General features: G+C 40.7%; 1 long non-coding RNA gene across 1 annotated transcript in view; it reads right to left on the bottom strand.

Annotated features, from left to right (window-relative positions):
- Positions 1-14070: 14070 nt before the first annotated feature.
- LOC310756579 overlaps positions 14071-25531 on the bottom strand; it is a 92264-nt gene continuing 80803 nt past the window's right edge. The window contains exons 2-3 of the long non-coding RNA XR_014544933.1: positions 16545-16625; positions 14071-14804 (exon numbers count right to left, since the gene is read on the bottom strand). This is a non-coding gene — a long non-coding RNA (uncharacterized lncRNA). The remainder of the gene's footprint in view (positions 14805-16544; positions 16626-25531) is intronic.

Genomic DNA, 25531 nt, shown 5'->3' with positions numbered 1-25531 from the left:
GTGAATATTAAACTTGTGTCTTTAACAGAGTCGATTAATATGTGAGAGGCTTGCTGCTTTCCAGTGCCACTGGAGGTGCAATTTTAGGGTCAACTCTTGAATTCCAGAGGGGATTTCACCCTGATTCAATCCCAGTTTAAACTGTCTATATGGACCTCCAGTGCACACCTAAAACTTTCAGTACCTCCCATTCCTTTACCAATTAACAGTTTGCATATACTGGATAGTGCTTCTTATAGCTGAGGTTCAGACTGGACTAAAAAAAGGTCTGAATTGTTGGCATGGTTGCATTCACACATGATAATTTCATTATGGGTAAGAAACCAACAAGTGCAGTTTCCAGAAAACCATTAACACACACACCCACACACCCTGAATGATGCATTAAATAAGGCTGTGGAACCATTTTGGTCAACTCCCAGATCTCAAGCTCAAATAAGGCAGCCTCAGATCACCCTGCGTCAGGTTAGGCCCATTTAGAGCAATCTGGGGCTGTCAAAAGGGGTGGTTGTGGTTGGGTGAGCAAAGAGAGGTGAAAGAAGGAGTAAACCTGCCTACATCTTCTTCTTGCCCTTCCACAGTCACATGTAAAAAACCCTGATCAAATATGTTAAACATGCAGCCCCAGCCTCCCAGCTACAGGTTTAATTAGGGTTAAAACATTTTAAAAACCCCAATTAAACACCATGTAAGGCCAGTGATTTGGGGACTAGATGCAGGATATCCCTGGATAATCCTGACGCAGATCAGGTCCATTCAGGATAGCCAAAAGAGGCCCCAAATTGGATAGGATGGGGGCATGCACAGCCCTGGTTTAACTGAACCTTCATCTTAATCCCGTGTAAGCAACTATAGCTTTTAGTCTTCTTCAATGCACTCTTCAATTGCCACTGGATACATTTCTTAACCTGATGAAATGTATATGCCTTTGTTAAGCTGCTGAATGGAGAATACCATTCAGAAATGGATAAGATGACCTCCACAACTATACACTCATTTGTCTTCCTGCTTTCCACAATGGATAGTGATAATTAAAAAGTCACTATTTATTGAAAGTTATAACACAGTGGGATCAAAGACTATGACCCATAAAGGGCAGCAGCAGAGGAATGCTTTTAGCACATTTCTGCTTGTCTAAGTGCTTTCTGCAACCTGGGCTTTTGGACAATGTCACGAAATCTTCTTTCTGATCCTCAGGTATAAAGGTGATAGACTTAGACAATAGAATAGGAAGACAATGGCTGGCTACGCAGATGTATCCTGGCTTCTGCGGCTTCCAATTGAGTGCAGGAAGCTCCTGCAGCCAATCGGAAGCCACACCTTGGTTTTCGAACGGTTTTGGGAGTTGAACGGACTCCAGGAATGGATTAAGTTCGAGAACCATGGTACCACTGTATGCTGATGCCAGGCACAGAAGTAAGTATCCTTGCATGCTAAGAGCAGGCTGTGTTTATGCTCTTTTGGCATCTGAATTAGAAAAGAGAACATACAGTGGTACCTCGGGTTACAGACGCTTCAGGTTACAGACGCTTCAGGTTACAGACTCCGGTAACCCAGAAATAGTATCTCGGGTTAAGAACTTTGCTTCAGGATGAGAACAGAAATCGTGTGGCGGCAGCGCGGTGGCAGCTGGGGGCCCCATTAGCTAAAGTGGTACCTCAGGTTAAGAACAGTTTCAGGTTAAGAACGGATCTCCAGAACAAATTAAGTTATTAACCCAAGGTACCACTGTATTTGTTAACAGTATCAGAGTAGAATATAAATTTATTGGCTAGAGTCTATGACTAGACTAGAACAGTCCTAGCCCTTTCTGTAGGTGTGATGAACTTTTAGCCAACATCCGGAGAGCCAAAGGTTCCTCAAACTAGCAGAAACTAGACTGCCTTAGTCTAGCCAATGTAAAATACAACATTAGAAGCAGTTTAAAACAAATTACATTTTAGAAACAGAATGTAATTCTGTATATTATTTTCCCCAATACATGCATTTCTTTTCACACTTTATATATGCACTTTTGTATACATTACTGGAGAATGGCACTGCAAAATGTGAATTTCAAAGGATGGCTACATTTCAGCGCACATCTTGTTTGGGAAAGAGTGAATTAGATACGTTTCCCTTTAAATGTGAGCTGAATTGGATTTCTTCTTCATCTCTAATTCTAGAGTGCTGGGTTAAGGCATGAGGGTGTCATTCAGTGAATCTACAATTTGCCATGGAGAGCTAATGGTAGCACAAAATAAATATATTTAGGCCACAACTTTACAAGACAGTAAGCTTCATTAGAAACAATTGAACTTACTTTTGAGTAAGCAGGCATAGGGTTGCACTTTTAGGCTGTGAATTTGTAACAAATAGGAATAAATTCCACTGAATTGCATATAGGTTTGTACTGTTAGATGAGAGACAGTAGTGAATCTAGAGCACTTTTCTTTGTGAACTGAATCACAGATTATCATTAAAGTTTCTCACTTATTCTTTTGGCCATTCTATTACCCAATCTTTGTGGTACATTTTTTTTTATATATAAAAAAATCAGATTTACTGAAGTTTCATACTCTTGCCAGCTATTTCTTCTCTCCCTCCGATTTTTAAGTCCGTTATATACTAATTGCATTTTGTAAATTATAGTCTAAAATACATTATGTGCTAAAATGAAAGCCTCTTAGCAAAAAAGAATGCTATTTTAAGGCCTAAAAACCCCCCAAACAGAAGCCAATTTTTTAAAATTGCATTCATATTTTGCTTTATCTTATCCTATCAAAGTTATGTTTGTGTGTGCATATTTTGGCTTACAATTATGAAATGCAGATGCATTTTGAAACGTTGGTTAAGGTTATTCACGGGAAAATAAGAAAACTATGACTATAACATAGATCACTTGTGTAGCTGCAGTGCTAACCGGTTAAAGCAGAAGTGCAGAGAAATGTGTGGAGAAGAACGCTGCTTATTTATGTGTTTTAACACAGAGTCATCTAGAGTTCATCAACTAAGTATTTCAAAGAAGGCAGACCAAACGCCAGTATGCTACCCTGATAAAGAAATTCCACAAACTAGTATATCCCTCCATCCATCTGAGATATTTATTCCACCAGAGACCTCCCTAAGCAACAAGACTGTAGTTCAGTACTGACACAATGATAATAATAATAATAATAGTAATAATAATTTACTATTTATACCCCACCCAACTGGCTGGGTTTCCCCAGCCACTCATGTGTAATACTGGCCATTCTGCTTTTACTTTGAGGCAGAATTCCTGTTTCCTCATACTTACCTCACAGCAATAAAGGGATTGTTGTGATGACTTCTGGTTCTTTCTCCTTTCCCTGAGATTCACTTTAGATGTTCTCCAGTTGCAAAGGAGCTGCTGTTCTGTGAGTGGCTTGCCTGTGGTTAGGGGTGGTGTCTGAATGATGCAACCATATGGATAGGGCCAGCTGCTGGGGTAGATCCTATGTATCAGCACCCTCCCAGGAGGAGGAAGATGCTGGTTGTGACCAGCTGTTGCCCACACAATCCCTCATTCAGATTCAAATTCCAGCCACATAGGATCAGCTCATGAAAGAATGGCTCTCACATATCTGGAAACATGAAAAGGCACCTATGCTAGTTAATTATGAAGAAGTAAGTCCCACTGAATTTCCACTGAAATTAGCTTAGATTCTATTACTTAAATAATTTAACAGGGTTGTGTACCTAGTCAGCTGTCTATTATTCTTCCTTTATAGTCTGGTGAAAATTCCCCATCTAGCCTTAAAAGAAAAATGTACTTTCACATTTCAAGGATCTGATGTTAATATATCTTTTTTAATATATAGGTCATTTTCTTTCAGTGACTACTGTGTGATGTAAGTCAGTGTAGCAGAGAGCAACACACTAATCTGAGATGAATACAGGCCACAACTTTATTGAATAAGCTACTTCAACAATTTCCTAGACTGGTTCTAGCCAGTCTATACGCCTCAGTAAACCATATCCAGGCTGTCTGACAAATAAAAACCAAGGGAAGCTGAATGGAGGGAAACATACAATAATGCATAACGCATTGGGTTTGATTTATGGGCTGGAAGCCTGGAGACTTCTCAAGGTGGTCCCTCAAAGAATTTGTTCTGTGCCTCTCTCAACTTTCTCTAGTCTAACCCCGTCTTATGTTCCCTGTCTGGTGCCAGACTTTCCAACTATGATGGCACAGACAGAGCAGTAAAATTCAGAAATCTGAATGAGGAAGGGGAAAACCAGGCCACCAAGTCCAGTTGTGTGCTCTGGGAGCGGGGGAAAAACTTTGCTTTCCCAACCAAGTTGCAGCAGACTTTGGTCCATAGTAACACTCGTGAACACACACACAAATTTAATTCACTGAAAGGAGGGTGGGGTTTGACAGGTAGGTGGCAGCCAGAATAAGGTAGCTGGGTATGAAGCTATACTGAGACCTCTAGGAGCCTTTTTTTCTGCCAGCCACAGCAGATCATCTTTCCAGGCCTCCCTCAATCATGACCTGCTTTCAGGCCAGTGATCTTCTGTGACATTCACCTAGGGGGTTGGATTCTGCTAGGCTACCCCGTTCTACAACATACAGAATAGAGGCATCTCCTTGAGGCAGATGCTCTTTTTGCATACGATTACCCGACAGAATTAATATAGGAATTCGTTTTCTAAGCAGCCATGCAAATTGATTTTCCATTAATGAATTACGTTTTGTTTGTTTGGTGCATGAGATTGATTCATAAATGTCATGTTAGTGTATTGAATTCTGCCAGTCAGATACAGTAAGTGTGCTTTTGATCAAATGCAGCAAGGAAGCTTTTTTCGTATTATTCAAAGTGCATACATATCTAACAGCAATATAGGACTGAAATCTTCCACCCAACCATGTCTGGATCATCCCCTCCACTCAGCTTAATGGGGAATTCCACTGGTGTGGGATCTTTATCAATGGATCAGAGCAGCCACAGAACCCAGTGTAGCTGAATGGGTAGCATAACTTACTTGGATATTGATTAACTTGGCAATGAAGTTCAGTGGGTGGCCATTGGCCAGGCATGATCTCTCAGCCTAAACCACCTGACAAGGTGGGTGTGAAAATAAAATAGGATCATCTGCCCCAAGATTCCTAAAGGAATAGTGGCATACCAAATGTGCTAAATAAGTAGGACTCTGGATTCTGGGCATCACATTCAAGTTGAAGCTTTCAGTGTGTCAGGTGTTACCAATCTAGTTGCTGAATGCCCTCCCATCAGAACTCAACCTGATATTTTATGGTCCTATTGATACCAGCAGGTGAATACATGCTCATTTATCCAGGCCTTAAACCAACTAACCAACAAAAAACAATCCAGTGGGTTTTGCTTTTCATTTTTATTTATTGGCTTTTATTCTTCCCTGTGCTGTAAGGTTTTATTGCTGTGTTTATATTGGAAATTGTTATTTTATGATATTGTGGTTTTAATTGTATTTTATCATTTTGTGCTGCAGGTCACCTGGAGAACAGTGTTATTGGGTGGCTGTCAATAAAACAAAACAAAACAAAACAAAACAAAACAAATCTAGCTTTGTTTCATGCTAAAACATTACTGGCTCTTCCGCTGTCTACCACATGTGCGTGATACATGCAATGTGTGGCACAATTACAAACAGTCCCCTGCCATATCCCCTCCCTTCTCCAGGACAGATCAGCCAATAAAGTTTTGCTGAAGTCCAGTTTGTGAGTCCGGTGGATGCAATTCTTTAAGATTATCAATGGAATATTTTATAAGTGGATTTCAAATTTCAATAAAGCCATCTGTATTTCCAGTTCTGTGGTATTAGTATGCATGCTGCCAAAAGAAGAAAAGTGGTTAATTCTTTCTAATGGGGGTCAAGTTGCTCTTCTCTGAAAATGGTTAACAGCCCCAAACTTAGGGTCCATGCCACAATCACAGCTTATTGTTAAAACTGTAGAAATTTAAATAAACTGATATTACAGATAGTGGACACATCTTCAGATGTAGACCACAGTTGCTATTTTTCTCCCTTGCAAAGATTCAGCTACATTTTACTGGCTGTTCTCAGGATATGTGCCAAGATTAGGATATCAATATCTATGTGAAAAGAAGGAATTGGAAGTAGTCTTTGCTAGGCTCCAAAAAAATCTTCAAAAGGTTAAGGGCTTTGTTCAGGCTGGCTGTGCGCCTAATGAAAGTCTGACAGCGTATGTGGTGTGTGGTAATTTATAGTGAAAATTAGCTGAACTCAATGAAATTGACATTTTACTTGCTTCAGTCCCTGGCATGGAATGGTAGCCCAAGAGGGAATCCAGGAGGAATACAAAAGGCCAAGGAGAGGCTGTGGAACCAAGTGAGAGCAGTGAAGTCTTGCTTTCATCTTACACTATTATACAATTCAGGGGGAGCTGGGAATGGCACAAATTGAATAGCTCTGAAGCAGGGGCAAGCTGCATTCTCAACAGTTCTTATGGACAACAGAGACTAGCAATAATGGTTGAAGTGTAATACTGCAGAGTACAGAATTTGTCATTACTGAACTTTCTTCAATCAGGGAGGGGAAATAATCCAAGCCTTCTCAAAGCTGAATTCTTTGAACAGCAGCTTCACACACTGTTAGTTGCATGATTTGCAGCCCAATCCTATATCTGTTTACACAGACGTAATTCCCACTGACTTATTTACAGGTAAGCCATCATGTTTCCATGTTGGGATGGGCAAATTTGTCAGTTTTGGTTTTTCTCTGTTTCTTATTTTTTCCAATCTTAAATTCAGTTCTCCACATCAGTTTCTGATTTATTTTTAAGTACTCATGGAAAGCCATCAGTATTTTACTGCTAATTTTTCCTTATATACACATTTTTCTATTTTTTCTCAATACAGGTAACACATCTGTTCAGACTCAGACCTAGGGGCAATAAGCTACAGTACATAAATTCAGTAGTAATTGAGTATATGTTTCAACCCATTCCCAAATCTGGGATTCAGATACACTACAAATGCAAGTGCTTTTGTATGCACTTTGCCCAATATACGCATTTTTCATTAATACATGAATTTTAGTGTGCACTTTCTCCTGAATTATGGAATTTGGTATGCATTTTTGGTTGGAGCACTGCATTGCAAAATTTGAAGAAGTATTTGAAGAAATTTTAAAGGCATAGCTATATTTCAGTTTGCCTTACTGGTTCAGAAAGTGCATATTAGGTTCTCAGTAAAATGCAAACCAAATGAATTTCTCTCCATCCCTGTGACTCCAAGATGCTCCAGAGCATCACTGTCCATGAGATCTACATAGTCATTCCAGTTACCCTCCACAGCCATATTCTCTGGACTGTGTTTGAACAAGTTTGGTTTTCTATCAAAATCTACAATTTATAGGCCAACTCCTGCTTCCCCTTCGCAGTAATTCATGGTCCTTGCACTATGTGGATATTACTCATGGCTGAGACTGTTCCAGCAGCTTCTTGCCACTTTGAGGGTCATAAATTATGCTTCCATAGAGCTTTGGGGGGACCCAGCTGTTATAGCTTTTTCTAAACAACCAGCAAGCAAAGAGTAAGTATTTTGTATTTGCTACTGATGCCACATTTGCTTTCTTGTCCATGAATATCAACACATATCTTCTGGGATGGGGTAGGATAGAAACATGCCACATCCCCTAGAATAACTGGAGATGGCATCACAGCTGGTTCTGTACATTCTTTCAAACACACCAGGATGGACAATACATTGATTTAATGACATTGAAAAACTTAGGCTGAGCCATGTAATATATGTATGACCTGTACACTTCTGGTTGAGATTTGCATTAGATCTCACAGTATGAGATCCATCCCATTGTGGGATATAGGTCTTCAGATAGGGACATAAAAATGCAATAAATGGATACAATACTACTGTCTACAAAATGCTGCTGCAGCAACCAGAATATTTCATCTCCTTGGCTGGGTTTATAGTATGCTTCACTCTTGTGTAATTTGAATATTTTTAATATGTTGCCGCATATAAAATTGAATCCATCATATCTCCATAATCAACATGCTCCAATTTCTGTTTTCTCCTGTAACTGCAAGTCTCAGATTTCTGGTTCACTGGAAGGCTACTTCTATTATTTCTGAATTTATTTGTTTCCAGAGACAAATTTCAAGAGCATTAGGAAAATGCTTTTCATAGAAGAGTTTTAGAATATCCAAGTTGTTGCAAGCCCAGACACGGTGAGCCCACCACCCCTAAAGCTGGGGTGTGGGTAGAAGCAACCATCAGTAAAACCAAATGAAAAATTCTCAAGAATGGCTTAATGGAGGAGAAGGCTACAAGTCTCACATTGAAAACTAAAAAAAGCTTGGCTAAGCAGGCTCATAATCCATTGGTGCTGAAATAATGGCGGTGTTGTCTTACCCGTAAAGGGAGGACGCTCCACAAATGAGGTGTCAGTACAAAATGTAAGCAAGCAGTACTGGCCATTACAAAATGTAGGGGTACCAGCACAAAATGTAAGCAGTCGTGGGGTGGGGCAAAGATTGCTGCTGATAACTGAGTGGAAGGGAAGCAGAGGTAAAGACGTGGGGTACAGGTACAGCACTGGGAGCAAAAGATTGTCTCTGCTGCTCTGCTGGCACTATGCCAACTGCTCCACTACCTCCTTCTCACCCTCTCAGTTACCGGCAGCAACCTCTGCTTGTGATGCCAGGGAGGCAATGCCACCTCATCCTGCCAGTCGCTTCTGAAGGTAAGCAGTTGTACATGCACTGTAAAAGTACAGACTTCCACTGGCTCGCTAAGGTGAAGTTAGTTCGGGAGCAATCAGTCGTCACCTTTCAAAACTTACACTGCACTGTTATACTGACAGCTCAGCTTCTTATTTTGAGTGGCCTTTTATTTTCATAGCCACATTTTGGGTTTCAGTCTCTTGAGTTCTCTCTCAGAATTCTCTACCTCCTTCCATATTGGAGTATGACCGACAGGCTGAATGAGGTGAAGCCTGGTATTATGTGTCTGACTGAAATATCATTTGTCTACTGGCAACATTGCCAGATCTATGACTGGTGATGCAACAAATAAACAGCATAGGCTGGCCTAAATAAGAACAAGGTGCACATGAAAGGCTTTCCCTCCATCCATTTTTTACTGTTCCTCTGGTTTGCTCCACCCTTGTTCCTGCTGTTCTTCTAAATTTCTATTTAACTGAAACAATGTCTAAAATTAATTCCACAATTGGAGCGTGTTTGGTTTGTCTCAGCTTTCATTTCCTTTGCAACAATTATGATGTGACCACAGATGTAGGAGTATTGTGCTACCACACTCTGGCACATTGGCAAAACAGCACAAAAAATATTAATGCTACAACTGTTTGTTTAATCACATCAAGTTTGCATTTAAGCTGTCCCCCCCCCCCCAGTGCATGTGCCATTTGCCTTGGTAAAATTCTGCGCAAAGGCTATGATCACATCAATACATAATAAGTCTTTTCCCAGAGGGGATAAATGACAATCAAATGAGAATAAAGGGAATAGACCATGAGGATTTATTTATTTTAATTCATTTCATTTATGAATCACTTCCCATGAAACATCCCAAAGCAATTTCACAATAAAAACACCAGCAATAAAAACACAGAGAAATACAATTTCTAGGCCAACACAGATAAGGACTGGGATAAAACATTCCACTTAAAATATTTGTTGGAAGAGAGAGGTCTTCAATAAGTACCAAAAAGGAAAGAAGATGGTGCTTGTCTGCTATGCAATAGGAGTTTCAATGCACAGGTATCGCCTAACTAAAGTTGCTTGAAGGATGACTCCAAAAATGAAGGAACTGTGAAAAAGCATTACACCCTAGAACTCTCAAGAGATGAGTTGTTGACCATCCCTCTGCTGGATGTGCTTTTTCTTTTCTTTAGATGCTTGCTTTGAAGAGAGCCTTTGCCTTCGAAGTGTGGATTTACTGAAGCAATATTGGCACGTGTGCTTGTGTATCTGTGCTGAAGACTTTTGGCAATGACCTTTGTTGGTCTAGTAAACAGAGTACTTCTGACAGGAAACCATTTTTATTATGGGATTTCCCATTTGGTAAGCATCCTCATTGATCCTGCCTGAAGCACTTTCTTCTGCCATATGATTGTTTCTACCCACCATGTTGGAGCCCTGCAGTATGTTCTACCACATTCAGAAGCATGGTTAGTTTGAATGGGACACAATATCTTTTCTGTTCTGGTGCTCAGGTTACAGAACTCTCTCTGTAGAGAGTTGTAGTTGACTTGTTCTCTTTTAAGCTACATTTTTTTTATTCCATCAAACTTTTAATGTGGTTAGGCTGCAAACCTATACACATTTACCGGGAGTAAGCTCCATTGAACACAATACTTATTTTCAAGTCAATATGCATAGGACTGCACTGTTCATCTGAAGATGTTTCTCAAGCTCCCAACTCATTTTAATCTGCTCTGATCTTACAATACTATTTTAAAGCAATTTTTGGATGTTGTTCTTGCTTTTATTTTTGGGATGTGTTTTACTCATTCCGTAAGCTGCCTGAAATTAATCTATAAAGAAAAGTGAGGGAGGAAAGTTTTAAATGAAAAAATACCTATGGGTTTTTGCTTTGTTGCCTTTTCCTGCTTTAGAACTTGTTCTCGTAAGAGCTGGCTGATAAGCGCAGAGGGCTCCTCGCATGAGTAATGTTGAAGAAAAAGCGCAGCAGCTTCTTCTGCGAAAAGGGCATGATGGAAAGCAGAAATTCCTTTTTTCTCCAATTTGCCACGAGTACCTTCTTTGACGCTACACAGCTCACGTGTGAGCAATTATTCATGCTTATCAGCCAGCTTAATAAAGTGCTGCACTTTTTTTAGTAGATAAAAGAGCACAGGTACAGTTTCAGGTGAAGTATGAGCAATGAGCCATTGAAATTTTAGGTAATACCCATTTTTACCCGCCTCCCCATTAAAAAAAATAATGTTCCTGTTGAAAAATAAAATGAAATTGTTAGTGCCTTTCATTTGCAGATAAAGATAACAGCTCATGCATAAGATTAATGTATATTCATGAGTGGAATTATGGATGTTCATGAAAGCACTACATTAGTGATTGGTAATCAACATCTACTTTATTTCCTTAAAGTTAGCATAGTTGCTAATCAAAGATAATTACTGCATGTCATTTACAGTGTTGATCACTCATTCTTTTGGGGAAAGAACAAACAGCGCAATTTACACTTTAACGCAAGCAGCACCAGAATGAAGGAATAACTGTGGGTGCAATGTTCTGTATTGCAACATGTTGTCAATACAGTTTAGGGATGTTTAAAATAATACTGCTAAGCAAGATGGACTCTGCGTTTTAAAAGTATTTCCCTTCCAGGATTCAGCTCCGATTAGAAATATTAATGACCTAGTTTTTACCAGCTGTGATGAATTGTGGTGAGCGGTTTACATTCTCAAAGGAAAACATACAGTGCAAGAGAGATTTAGACTTCAATTTTATACCCACTTTCTGGGAAATGAATCCCATCAAACTCAGTTGGGCTTACTTCTATAGGATGTGTATTGACAGTCAGTTGTAGAAGATACAAAAATGAGACTCGAAATAGATCTGGAAATGTTCTGGATATATTGACTCCAAAATAAAAGCTTTGAAAATGTGCTTTATATCCTCAACAGCTGCACATTTGTGTCATTATCATTTAAATGCATATCTTGATATGGGCCTCTTATTAAACTAAACCTATGCCTTTAAAAACTTTGGGTGGTATTCAGCAGAATAATTGCCCCAGTGGGATAACTGTGCAGCAGGCCTCTCCCGTCTCTCATGGGTGCCCCACACCACCCCCACATCTGTTCCAGGGTGTTGGGGCAATTCCCTAGAACAGGTTTAGGGGTGCATAGAATGGAGAAGGGGGGAGAAGTCCTGTTGCACAAACATAAGTTGTTGCCTGCAACCTTCTCACTAAAACAAAAGGCAGTGGCCCTCAAAGTTGGATCTCATTCTTTGTTTCCAAATTAAATTATCATGTTATATTTTCCATTGTCCTAGTTTGCATGCCAAACCAACCAAGCCGCCTGGGCCATGCAAAGCTAGCAGCTCCTAGATTGGTCATGGTTAGCTAGCAGAGAGCTTAACCAAGAGCCCAGGTTGGGATGACACACTAAGCCGAACCTTGGTTTAGCTCAGTGCGGCACAGTGTGGGCTTGGCAAGTGATAGTTTGACTTACAGTGTCATGGGGACCAGGTAACTCATTCTTACAATGATGTGATCTGGTATAAAGTGCCGATGATCTCTCTCTCTCTCTCTCTCTCTCTCTCTCTCTCTCTCTCTCTATATATATATATATTTCAGAAATGCATTAAAATAAACCAAATAGGTGCTATTTGGTAGCATCCCGGAATTAATGGTTGCTATTCTTTCCCCAAACTTCTTTTCATCTAAGTTATGGACAAATGGAAGAAACAGGAGGAAGGGGAGATCATTGTTCTTATCTTTAGTGCAGGAAAGGGAGAGGCCTTTTCTACTTTAACAGATACTCCAGACCTAGACATCTTCTTAGACTCAGCAGCTTGTGGAAATTCTTATTTATTCCTGCATCGGAGCCGCCATCGGCTAGCATTTCTCATTTTGTGTACTTTCTTATCTCTAAATATTTGTCAGTGTTCCTATACCGCTCTCTGCAGCACCTACATTGAGTAAAAAAAACAGTAACAACTCTTTCTCACATCTTGCTGACATGGGCGCCATGCTGCACTTCCGCCCAACTCTAAAAAGCCCTATTCAGGGGTATAAATAATAAATTATTATTATTATTATTATTATTATTATTATTATTATTATTCAGTCACACATAACTGTCATTGTGGGCTGTGCAACTCTATCCACCATTCGTCCCCTGTTGGCCCCTCTGCAATTCTATCCATGTGTTGATGGTATGCCTGTATTGGGGCTGCTTCTTGAACATGCATTGGCTCTTCACATAAATGAAAAATGCACATTTGGGAGGCTCTCCCCCTGCATTGATAAAGGGCTGGTGCAAGGATATGAAGGTTTATGTTGCCCTGCTCTCCGGCATCACACAATGTGTGGGGATACTCCCAAATACTGAACCAAACTGCCCCATCTTTTCCTCTGACTGCTAGCTTGCCCATGGTGTCAGAGAAGAACCCCGTGCATAATGCCGTCTCCCTTTGCTATTCATAGTATAATAATGCTGCAACTTCCTTGCCAACTCCTTCCTGGATGGAAAAATTGCAAATTAGCCTTCATTGCAAGAAAATTTGCCCGAAGAATAGAAATAATGGGGGGTTGGGGGCTGGATTCACCTACTGAGCCCTGTCAGTAGATGCCATGCATAAGAACTTCTGGTTGTGCAACAGGGCTTTTCCTCGACTCCTCCTTTTGTACCCCTCCAAATGGTGTGTGTGGGTGTGTGTGGCAAGTCCCCAGAACAGCACACAGGGGAAGCAGCGGGGTTGTTCCTTCTGGCAAGTTTGTGCAGATGGAAGAATTGGAAGAGCACAATGCTTAATTTCACCTTGACATGCTAAGCGTTGTATCCAGTGTTTGATCTCTACAGAGAAGGCCTATTGAAATTAATAGAAATTGCTAACTTAGATACAGTAATTTGAATGGGTCTGCTCTGAATAGGACTTAGTTGGATACAACCCCAAGAAACTTATTAAAAGTCTGCAACATGGTAGACAAGATTTGGAGTTGCACAAAGCAGGGTATCTCTCTCTCTCTCTCTCTCTCTCTCTCTCTCTCTCTCTCTCTCTCTCTGTGTGTGTGTGTTAAGATTAGCAGCATACAAATAAACTGATGATGAACCTATGATGAATGATGCTAACAATGAGCCCAGACTTTGCTGAAAGTGACCATCATGATGCCTTTGAAAGTCTTACACATGCCACAAAGAGATGGCTATGATACTGGTATCCATGCACTTCAGTGCTCTCACCAGCTTTATGTTACAAGCAAAAGCAACATTAGCAGCCATAAGTCTTTTTAATATGCCAAGAAATAATGACATACAAAATGTATGCTATAAAATCTTAATACGGACATTCATACGACATAAATTTTGCATACATTTAAATGAGCCCGAGATACAAATGATATTGAGCCTGTACCCCATGGCATTATCCATTGTCATCTGCAGTAATCCTAATTTGAATATATATTTTTTTCTCTATTTTTGCTCATCTTAATTTATCTCCAAAATGAGGCTGTACAGTATGGGGCTGATGTTCACAGATACTAAACTGCTGAAACTCCAGCTGTCTTTAATCAGGATTAAGAGTGAATAGTGCCTCCAAAAGATATGTTTCCCCTGTGAAGAGCAATCCGTTGCCAGTGATCACATAATACATGAAAATGTATCCTGCTGGTAAGACCACTTGCCCATTCAGTCCCTTAAAGTAGCCAAAGCAATGTACAACAATGCAGCATTCTGTTCCCAGACTTTGAGCCTCTAGCCCCTGAAGGTACTTTCCTATAGATTAAAGTACTTTCCCATATATTAATAGTATATTCAAGGAATTCTTTTTGAAAAATCTAATATTTGTAATGATCAAGTGCACACCCAAAGTTGTGAATTCTGCAAGGCATTGACCTCTGTGAAAGAACCCCTGTCTGGCTATTCATTTCCCCCCAAGAGTGCTTTCATATCAGACAAAATTTCAGGATACTTATATTTGTTTCATGTTTAATGCAATACTTCATGTCAACAAGGTTGTTCCAGACTAACGTCCCTTTCACTATACAATTGACATGTTTCTTTTAGGGTGCCTCACAGTAGGGGTCCTTGCAGAGAACATTGCTGTGAGCTGGTTTCACCTAGCAAAATATCAGAAAGGGTGGATGGAGAGGGAGAGAGAGAGAAAGAGATGGATAAGTTTTTCTGGGATTTGCCAGCAAAATATTTTGCCCATTTACAGAACAAGATTTCAGATTGCTCTTGATAGGAAGGTAGCTTTCCTCATAGGGAAAGACTTACAGAAATAAATGGGTGGGTGGGTGAAATAAATAGAAATAGAAATAGGAATAGAAAAGCAAAGCAAGATACATATTTTTAAGCAGTAGACTCATTCGCTATGGCTTACAGCTAGGAGGTGTTCATGAATATGAAAAGAAAATCCAGTCAAGATAATAAAAAAAAACACCTTTGAGCCACAAATTATTGTGAACAAAAGAGGATGGGTTGAATTCCTTGTGAACAATAGTGGCATTTTTATTGACGCCACTTCCTCCCAGTTTTCTATTTCTAGTTTACTGAATCAATGTGAATAATTTAGAAACAGGATATTTAGAAAAGGCACATATCTGGAAAAGGCAGTGCTGGCCCTACCATTAGTAGATACTGGTGGGTTGTGATGAGGTTTTGAAGCACTGAGCTGTGTGGGCCGTGCAGCTGGTGGCAGAGGAAGGGGGCAGGGGGCAGTCTGCCTCAGGTGCCATCTCTGAGGGGGGTGACAAGAAGGCACCCTGCCGGGGGCTCGCCCTACCACCCCTGGGCACGTCGGCATGAGCCACCGCCATCGCTCCGCTGCAGCCGTGTGCGGAGAATCCTCCGCTCGTGGCTGCACCCTCCACCGCCGTCCGTACAGTGCTCGAGCGGAACTGTCAGCAAACCTCTCAGCGGTGCATACACAGCAGTGCAACTTACTGTGCCACGCATGCGCCCTACATACAGCGAGCACGCATGTTCCGCCCCCCAACACCGGGTGCTGGTTCCCCTTCCTTTTCCCCTGCATGCAGCTTGTCTTGTACCCATGAACTAGCACCAACCACCAATTCTATCAGTTTCAGTACATGGAATGAGAGGACGAGCGTAATCTTGCCCTTCTCCTCGGGCAGCAAACTGTCTTGGGCTGGCTGCACTGTTTTGTCTGTAAACTCGGCATCACACTATCAGATGCAATAGATATCAGATGCTTTCCCCAACCTCGTGGCCTCCTGGTGTTTAGGATTACAATTCCCATCATCCGTTCCCACTATCTGGAGCTGATTGGAATTGTAGTGGAAAACATCTGGAGGGCCATGGGTTCCCCATCCTTGTTTTATTTTCTGGCAAGAATGCTAACTATTTTTTTACAAAAATATATAAATCAATAAATGTTCCCCCTACATCTTTTCTCAAGATATTATTGGGAAACTGAGAAACAGGAGAGAAGTAACAGAGAGTCCCCGTTGGGGCAGCCTCCAAAAGCACAACTGCTCTCTGTATTTTAGGAAATGCTAATGTAGCTGGTTGCAAACGCCAGAAAGGCAACACAGACATCAGCCTGGGATTTGATTTCTCAATCTGGAGCTCACTGTAGATCGGTCCTGGGTGGGTTGGCTCACAAGCAGCCCTGCGGTGGTATTAGACTATGGAGAACTGTTATGTGTCAGCGTGCATTTTACACACACTCCTCATAATGAATTATGAAGCGGCAGGACAGCATCTTTGTGGGAATGGCAGCGATGAACAGAGCCGGTGTGCGCGCATTAGGAGTGAGGAGTGAGAAATGGGAATAAATATCACACCAGCTCGCTGAAACACAGCTTGATCTTCTTGAGTTTCCATTGGCTCACCTGGGAAATGAGGATTACAACAGCCTCATTTGGAATGTTGGAGTCTTCCTCAATTAAAGGAAATGGCAAAGAGCAGGAGATCTGAAAGAGAGTAAAACTTTGTCAAAGTCAGCACACTAACACCATTGTGTGTTTCGCTTCTCAAAGGTTCTGTTTTCAAACAGAACTAGCAAGAATATTAATTCTTCATGCATTACATCGCCATTGCTTCTTTTGAATGCTCGTAGACTTAGGATGGAATTCAATGTAGTACTAAGGAGATTCTTCTGTCGGTGCTAGGATTTCTGGCTGTCTTGTGGAATAGCAGCCCTTTCCACCACCCATATGCTGTTCTGGGGGTTCTCCTGGTCCCTTCAGAGTGGATGTTGGGGAGGGCAAATATGGGTGTGGGGAGATGAAAGCCCCATTGCATGAGTGACAGTCCTTCTGCTGGTTTCTGCTAGTGGAACCAGGTGCATAGTCACACAATAAAAATTCCATTCTAAACAGAATATATTCTGGTTCTCATCTCTTAGTGATTTTACTCTTTAGATCTTTCCCCCCCAATCAGTTTTAGTGTCTTTTAAAATCACATAAGCTGCATGGGGAATTTTATTAAAGGGTGTGGTATGACTTTCTCTGACAAACAAGCAAGCATAGGTTGTGCATCATAGCGCTCTATCTGAATGTAGTCAATGGAAGATAAAAGAGAAAGCTGCCCTCCCACCCTGCCCACAACAAAATGGCAGGACACAAGGCGCAGCTGTTGCTTTGCCAGTATATCTCTTCTTCCCTTGTCAGAGTGCTCTGTTAGGCTGCAATCCTGTGAATACCTTTCTGGGAGTAAACCCCATTACGTAAATCCATTGGGACTTGCTTCCAGGTAAGCATGGCTAAGATTAGACTGCACAAGGCATCTCACTGGCTTGGGGAAAACTAAATTGACTATAGATTCTTTTTTTTCATATCATTAATCAAATGAAGAAGTGCTTTGGCAGTGATAGATCTGTTAGGCAGGCCTCCTTACAGAGGTGAAAGCAGTTGTTACAAGAGTTGAAAGTCTGTTTTTTTGATCCTTATGCTGTAGATTTACTGGCTTACTCAAAATCAAAAGCTGTGTAGCTTCTAAAAACAAGAGAGTTGATTAGTTATTCTGCAGGCAAATATTTATTAAGCACTGTAAAGGTTTGGCCTACCAGAGGCATGTTACACCAAGCCAAGATCCCTAATCTATCTACACTGTTCCAAGCCTGGAATGGAAGTGATGTTTTCAGGCGGAGCTTTACTATTAGGCAAGGCACAGCAGTGAGACCTGATTCAGGTGGCATATTTTGCAGGGTATCATGCAAAGGCAGCAAACTACCAGCTATTTCATTCATTTATCTTCTCCTGCAACAGGTATTTGAATTTTCTGCATCATCCAGCAAAACATCTTTAGCTAACTCTGCATCCACCTTCTGAGTATTATGGTAAAAGTTTATGTTGGAATAATTTTGTTTGTCGAAGTATCTAGCATTTCACACATTGTTAGGGCCTTGTATGAAACACACTTTCTTAGCGAAAGTATGCATTTCAAAGTGCAGTGAGCTGTGCAATATGGCCATTTTAATTATGCAAGGCCGTAAGTGACTTTATGAATTACATTGCAAAAAGGCATTATAATTCCTCAGTTGCAATTATACAGCAAATGAAAAATCTCATAAGGAAAATGAGGTTCAAAGGGAGGCCAGAAGAAATATCAACATGTGTATATACTGTACAAGGACACAATATTTAATTGTCTCAAATGATCACAAATGTACATAGATACCTGCTGTTTCCAGGGTTGGATGAACCAGCTTCCTAAGCATTTAATAGTGCCAGGTTCTGTCTAGGTTTGTAAGGATTTATCGAGATTTGGGCCTTTATTATGGGTTATAGGGGGCTCCAGCATAGAAAATATGCTATACTTGCTGTCCGCATAGAAAAGACAAGTGGCTTCCTTATTTCTTGCAGCATATAAATGACAACAAAATGGCACACGAAACAATTGTTCTTTCTTTGCCAGAAAAACATAAGAAGCCATTTTAGGTTTTAGCTCTTTGGTTGCATGCAGGGCCAGCACAAGACATTTTGATGCCTGAGGCAAAGGAAAAAATGGCATCTTGACTCCATTCCATATAAAGAAGGCAACCAGACTGGAAGCTGGATCTTATTTCAGCAGCACGCGGTTTCAACAGCAGTGGGTCAGCATCCTCTGTCACACCTGAGGGCAGTTGGCTATTAAGGAGCACATTGCTGGCCGCACTGCTCTGTCCTCCAACAGAGGGAATGTTCAGGGGGCTCGGAAGGAATGGCCAGGAGACTGATGCTGCTGCCATTCCCACCCCCCAGCATCGGCCACCTGAGATGGCTGCTTCACTCTGCTTAATGGTAGGATGGCCCTGCATGAACAGTAACGGAAGAGCTATGCGAAATCCTTGAGGAGTTATATGGCTTGGCCCAATGGGTTGGGTCCCATTGCACCCGCCACTAAAGCTCTTTGAATTAGTGGAAGCTTCAGTTGGTGGGAAAGGGTGGAACCAATTTTCACTGGTTCTCCGTTCCCCCTGCAGCCCCCTAGAGATTTGGAAGAGTGTGGCAGGTAACACAGGAGTGTAGAAGGAAGGGAGAATTTACAAAGAGCACCTCCCCCATGCTTTGCTTGGCTTATGGAAGCTTCTGCTGAATCAAAGATTCTTCCATAAGTGGATGGACAGAACCCCAGTGGGCCTGCAGGTATTTTGTAACCAACTATCAATACTCAAATACAAAAAGTAGAGACTGAGAACCCTGGCTGAAGAGTTGAAAATATTCTCTGTCATTCTTCTCTCTGATTCGAAGATCTTTACATGTCAAACTTCAGCCTTCTAAAGAGATGTTAAGATGTTTGTTAATGTCATTATTGCCTAAATTTGCATATTTAACATTGACTTCGAAATGGAAATGCTTTTTAAAAGATGAGAATTTTCTTCTTCCAAAGATACTTCTGCACACCTGGTCTTCCTAAGTCAGCAAAGGGGGAAAATTAAAACAGTATGAATATGTAAAGAAATTTCCCAGAGCCATCCGTGCATGAAAGCCATGTGTTAGGAAAATGAACAAGTCTGAATGCTAAATGATGTATTTGAAAAATGTAAATGTTATAAAATATTACCTACATTATGTGAACCTCGCATCTCAGAAATGGCTGATTATCTGAATCTACCATGTGTCTCCCATCTAATTAGCCTGTGTAAATAGCACTGCTATATAAACCTCTAGTTATTAAGTTATTTGCATGTTCCACAGCCATTAAGTTAAATGATTCCCCCCTCTAAAACCAAGATGCTCCAATGGAAGCATATAGAAGTTTCTACCAAAAACTGAAAAGGAGTTGTGCTATTTCATTAACAAACAAACAAACAAACACTATACCACCTGATCCACAATACGACTCATGTACTTATTAATCTTACTCTCTGAGCCTGAGGGCTGGTTTAAAATGTGATTGATGGAAGCGCCCCTGTGATGCCTGTAGGTGTCATCCCTTCTCCATAGGGAGATTTCTCATACTACGTCATGCCATTGGTTCAGCTAGCGCAGAACTTTCTGCTCATAATGACAGCAAATCCCCAGGATTTCAGAGAAGTCTTTCTCAACCCCATTGGGGAAATGTTGGGGGTTGTGCCTGGGCCCTTTCCCATGCAAACCAGGAGTAGCACCATTGAGCTGTGGCTCTTCCTGCCCTTGGCCCAGCCTTGCAGAATCTAGAGTGTATGTGGTTTTTAGATCCTAGTACAAATAGAATACATTGCAATAGTGTACATTGAAATGGATGCACTGGAACTAGGCAGCGTCTGAACCAATTAGACGAACAGCCACAGGTAAATAGCACTGCAATAATTCAGTCTGGAGGCAGCCATTACATCGGCTCCTTTGGGAGGAAAAGTGAGATATAAATTTAATAATAACAAAATAAATTAATGGATCACTGTAGCCAAGCAATCTCTATCCAAGAAAGGCGAGAAGGCATATCAGTCTAAGCCTGTTTTTGAAGGCCACTTGAGCTTCTATCAACCTTGTTAGATCTTTCCTTTTTCTGCTATTGCCAAGTTACATATTCAAGCAGATAACTACAGTGGCTTCCCTCTCTTTCCCCTCCCCTTCTACTTATTTAATGGCATGGAAGCCCCAAAGAAAAATGAAGCAAATAGTATATTCCATCACACTAACATGCCTCCATAAGCAGCTGCCACGTTAATCGGTTCTCTGCCGTTGACCTTTTCGGAATGGCCTTATTTTGCTACAGCATTTATCACTGGGCCAAAATGTCAGTGAAGAACAGGGTAGCAGCACTTACAGCAGTTTGCATATATTTCTGGAAATATCACCTTTGCTGATGCCCCCATAAAGATCTCCTCGGACAGGAACAAATAGAAATAGGCTAGGAGCTGATTTCTTAGCCATTGTTTCCTCTGTATAAAGGCAGGCAACCTGATTAGAAAATGTCAGGAGGAAAACTATTGCAAAATATATTATCTATAAAGGCAATAAGAAAGTAGCAGGAAAGGCTAAAATAAGCTCTTTATTCAAGCAAATGCAAACGACTCTTAAAAAGGTGCAAAGTTTCTTTGCTATTTGTTCCTGTACTGCCAATGAACTGAGCCAGTCAAACAATTATAAACACTTGGATAAATGCTTAATTGTTTTCATCTAAAATAGCACCCCTGGCATTCAGGGCACTTTCCACAAATGGGTACTCAATTCTAAACACATTTACTTAGAATTTACTTCACGCTCCATGAAAGTTACATCCAGACACAGGAGGACAGAAGCCCAGAATAGGTGACTTGTAGGCAGGGACACTTTGTTTATACAGCAGCTCATTCCAAAGAAAATATAGCCACAATACACACATTTGGGGGTCAATTAAATATAACAAATCTTGGGTTTGGACCCACAAAACTGCCCAAGTTCCCATATTTTTAATGGCCCCGCTTCTGCCTATAACAGCAGCTGAATGTGCAGAAATCTTCAGATTAACTTGGCAATGAAGTTCTTTCCAATAAAATAGCAGGAAAAGCTTCACTTGCTTATTTTATTTTAATTTTTTTACATTTGTATCACATTTTATTGTATTACATTTTTAGAAGCTGTGAAAAAGCGGAACTCCATGTTGGGGATCATTAAGAAATGGATCAAAAATAAAATGCCTGTAGTGAAATGTGATCCTGAACAGACCACAGTGGCTTAGGCACTGCAGTGGTACCTCAGGTTACAAGTGCTTCAGGTTACAGACTCTGCTAACCCAGAAATAGTACTTCGGGTTAAGAACTTTGCTTCCGGATGAGAAAAGAAATTGTGCAGCGGCAGCGGGAGGCCCCCTTAGCTAAAGTGGTACCTCAGGTTAAGAACAGTTTCAGGTTAAGAATGGACTTCCAAAACGAATTAAGTTCTTAACCCGAGGTACCACTGTATAGGCAAGGTTTTATAGAGTGTGTGGAATGGAAAGTGAAACTAGAACGGAATGACTGAAGTGCAAAGATGGTATGTGTTAGTGAGTTTATTAGGACTGTTCTGTTGTCATCATTAGACAATAACAGAGTTGGTTAAAATGCTGAAGTCTCTGTCATTCATTAGAGAACCTTCATATAAATATGTGGTGCAGCCACACTTGGAATACCATGAGCAGTTACGGGTATCTCCTCTTCTTGCTCAGTTCCAGTTTGCACTGGCTCTCTCGGTCCTACGTTGAACATGGCCCCTTAAACATGCCTACATTCAGTTCTATTCTCAACAGTGGGGATTTCAGGAGTCCAGTCCCCGGCTGGTAACACAGTGAGCGTAGTTAATTAAAAAGGATGATTTATTGTCAAATAAGCAGGTAGCTCCGGACGGCTTTTACACAGCCTCCACTCTCATCAATCAATATGACCCTTCTGAAGACTGTTTTCAGCATGACCAGGAGCAACTGAGCTTTCGCTTCATATGCCTTTTGTTTTGCTTCCTATCTTGCAGCTCTCCCATTCATCGAGACCTCGGACTGAGTGGGTCAGCTCCCTCCTCTTCCTCATTCTCTGAGAGGCTGTCTCTTTCCCGCCTGTTTGTGCTTCCGGCGAGCTTTGACTGCGTTCTAGCTTGCTCCCCGCCATTCCCTTATCAGCCGGCATTCCAAGGGGCAGGGGAGTTGGCACTAGTTGATGCTCATTCTGTACGGCAGTTAACCCTCTCTGTTTTTGGCTGCTTTCTTCAGTTGGCAGCAACCCTTCCCTGGGAGCTGGCTCATTCATGACAGGGGAGGTAAAAATAGCTTGTTTCTTTGAGTGCAGTGTTGGCTGATGTAGGTACGTTTTCCCCACTGATGGGAGTCGATGGAAGACATGCTCACATTATTTTATGAGCCTCTCTCTTTTCCTCTTTTAGAGGTGGTAGCCATTTTCTCCCTAGCAGACTCGAGAAAGTTGGTGACTCCTGGCCTATACAGAGACTGAAACCATATGGAGCAGCAACACCCAAACAACAAAAATTCCCAGTTTTGTGTTGCAGACCAGCAGTTTCTGACACTCCCTTGGTTCAGAACGATATTACAAATTATATTTCATATGGCAGTAGTAGTAGTAGGTGTAATGAAAGCTTACATTAATGGTCTCAAATATACACAACACAATGCCATTTTAGAAGATAAAACAGCAGATAGGACATAACAGTATATAAATCACACTCAGTGTGATTACCTAGTCAACATAAAATGCCATATTTTAGCTTTTTTTTAAAAAAGGGTTTTTTTAAGCTATAAAGAGCCATAAAATAAGAGAACTTGTAAATCAATATATCTTTTCATTTTATGCTACCATTGATCCTGTACAGTTATGGAATAATCACAAATGGCGTTTTGACTGACTAAACAATTATTAGTTCAAACTTAGCTAGTAAAATGCTCTGCTTCATATACTGCAAAATGTGATTTGCACAGCTTATTACAAAGAGCACAATGATAAACTTGATCCAAACCCTATAAAAATGTATGGGAGACATTTATGTGACTACTGGGCTATAGATGAGGCTTGTGCAGTAATAACTAGTACTGTTTAATAGCAGGAACAATAGCAGCAGCATTTTAGTACATGTATTTATCCACCCTTAATGGGGATGCATTGCAGAAATAACATGAAAAATATGGCTGAACTGAAATGTCTACCCAGCTTTACATGTAATTTTATTAGTATTTGCCTATTTTGCTTTAAATATTTATAGCCTGCCTTTCGATCCGAAGATCCTCCAGGATAGCTTACAACAGATGATACTGCATGGTCATCCTAAGTTCTATACCACTCTCCCACAACTTTGCACCCAAAGCAACTTGTAAAACATCAAATGAAGAGCAATCATGATTTCTAAAAATAATAAGAATCATTACAAATCATCATAATGTCAATAAGTAAAAGAATCATTTAAAAAGATCAATCCACGAAGCACAATACGAATAAAGTACCCTAATTTAACAGTTTAAAATGAAGCAGGAGAAAGACCCTCCAGAATAACATCTAACACAGAAATAAAATAAAAATAGTACTATAAAAGCCTCTCCCCATGTGCACTGTATTTCTTGTCATTTCCTATTTGCAGTTTTATCTTCCAAAAGGAAATTGTGCTGCGCATATTTGAGACCATTTAAAATATTCTTTCATGACGTCTATTACAAATTATATCTTATATGGCAGTAGTGGTATAGCTCTGCACCAAGGAAGTGTCAGCAGCTGTTTGTGGGGCACCTAAATTGGGATTTTTGTTTGTTCCAGGGAACTCTGGGAATTGTAGCTCTGGGAGAAGAGGAGGGGTCTCCTAACAATGCTCATCACCTTTAATAAATGACAGCATCCAGGATTCTTGTGGTGGAAGATCTAACTGTGTAAAGTAGTCTGATACTACTTTAAATGTATAGTGCCAATGGGGTCACAAGTTCAGAAAGTGCTATTGCAACCATGTCCTGTTATGGGCTTCCCACAGACATCTGGTTGGACACTGTGAGAATAGGATGCTGGTCTAGGTGGGCCACTGGACTGATTCAATAGGCTATTCTTATGTTCTTACATAGTGTACAAGTTAAGGTAGGAGACATGATGAGGATGAGGATGATGGTGGTGCTTTTATTGCTTTCACACAATGGATGTTGCAACTTTCTTGGGAAAGTTTTACCCTAGCTTTAAAAAAAGTATGTGGTTAAAATGAGCACACATCAAACTGCAACTTAGGTGTACAAACAGTTGAAAATAGGCATCCTCTACTCCTGCCCAAATATTTTTCCAATATAGTTTCAACATAATCACTGTTATGAGGAACTTTATTATATGGTTAGATTATTTAAACAGTATTAGTTCAGCTTAATTAGTTTGTGTATCAAGAGATCTCTCCACTTTAAACACCAGATTAATTATGTATCAATCCTGGGCAGTTTTGTATAGATTCAGTGCTCTTTCAAGGTGAAGCAGATGTCATCTGCTGTATCCTGGACTGAACATATTTCTCCTGAAGACCTTGGAGGGAAATGTAGATAGCTTCTATTTTCTGAAGCAAAACTTGAGTGTTTTTGAGCCAAAGTAAGACAGAAAAAAATTAGAGTATAGAATCATATAATTGGAAGGGACTTCTAAGGTAATTTAGTACAACCCCCTTCAATGCAGGAATCTCAACTAAAGCATCCATGATAGATGGCTATCCAACCCCTGCTTGAAGACCTCCAAGGAAGGTGTGTCCACAACCTCCCAAGGGAGCCTTACCATCAGAAAGTTCTTCCTGATGTTTAGTCAAAATCTCCTTTCTTGTAACCTGAATCAATTGGTTTGGGTCCTACCCTCCAGAGCAGGAAAAAACAAGCTTGCTACATCTTCATGTGACAGACCTTTAAATATTTGGCTATAGTATTTCTGGAGCTTTTTTTTTGCTGCTGCATCACACTGTTGACTCATGTTAAGCTGAGGGTCTACTACAACCCCTAGATCATTTTCACA

Source organism: Podarcis filfolensis (assembly GCF_964270895.1).
Source record: "Podarcis filfolensis genome assembly, chromosome: 1".
NCBI classification, from domain to species: domain Eukaryota; kingdom Metazoa; phylum Chordata; class Lepidosauria; order Squamata; family Lacertidae; genus Podarcis; species Podarcis filfolensis.
Note: the sequence above shows the minus strand (reverse complement) of the source record. Positions and strands in the feature narration are given on the sequence as shown.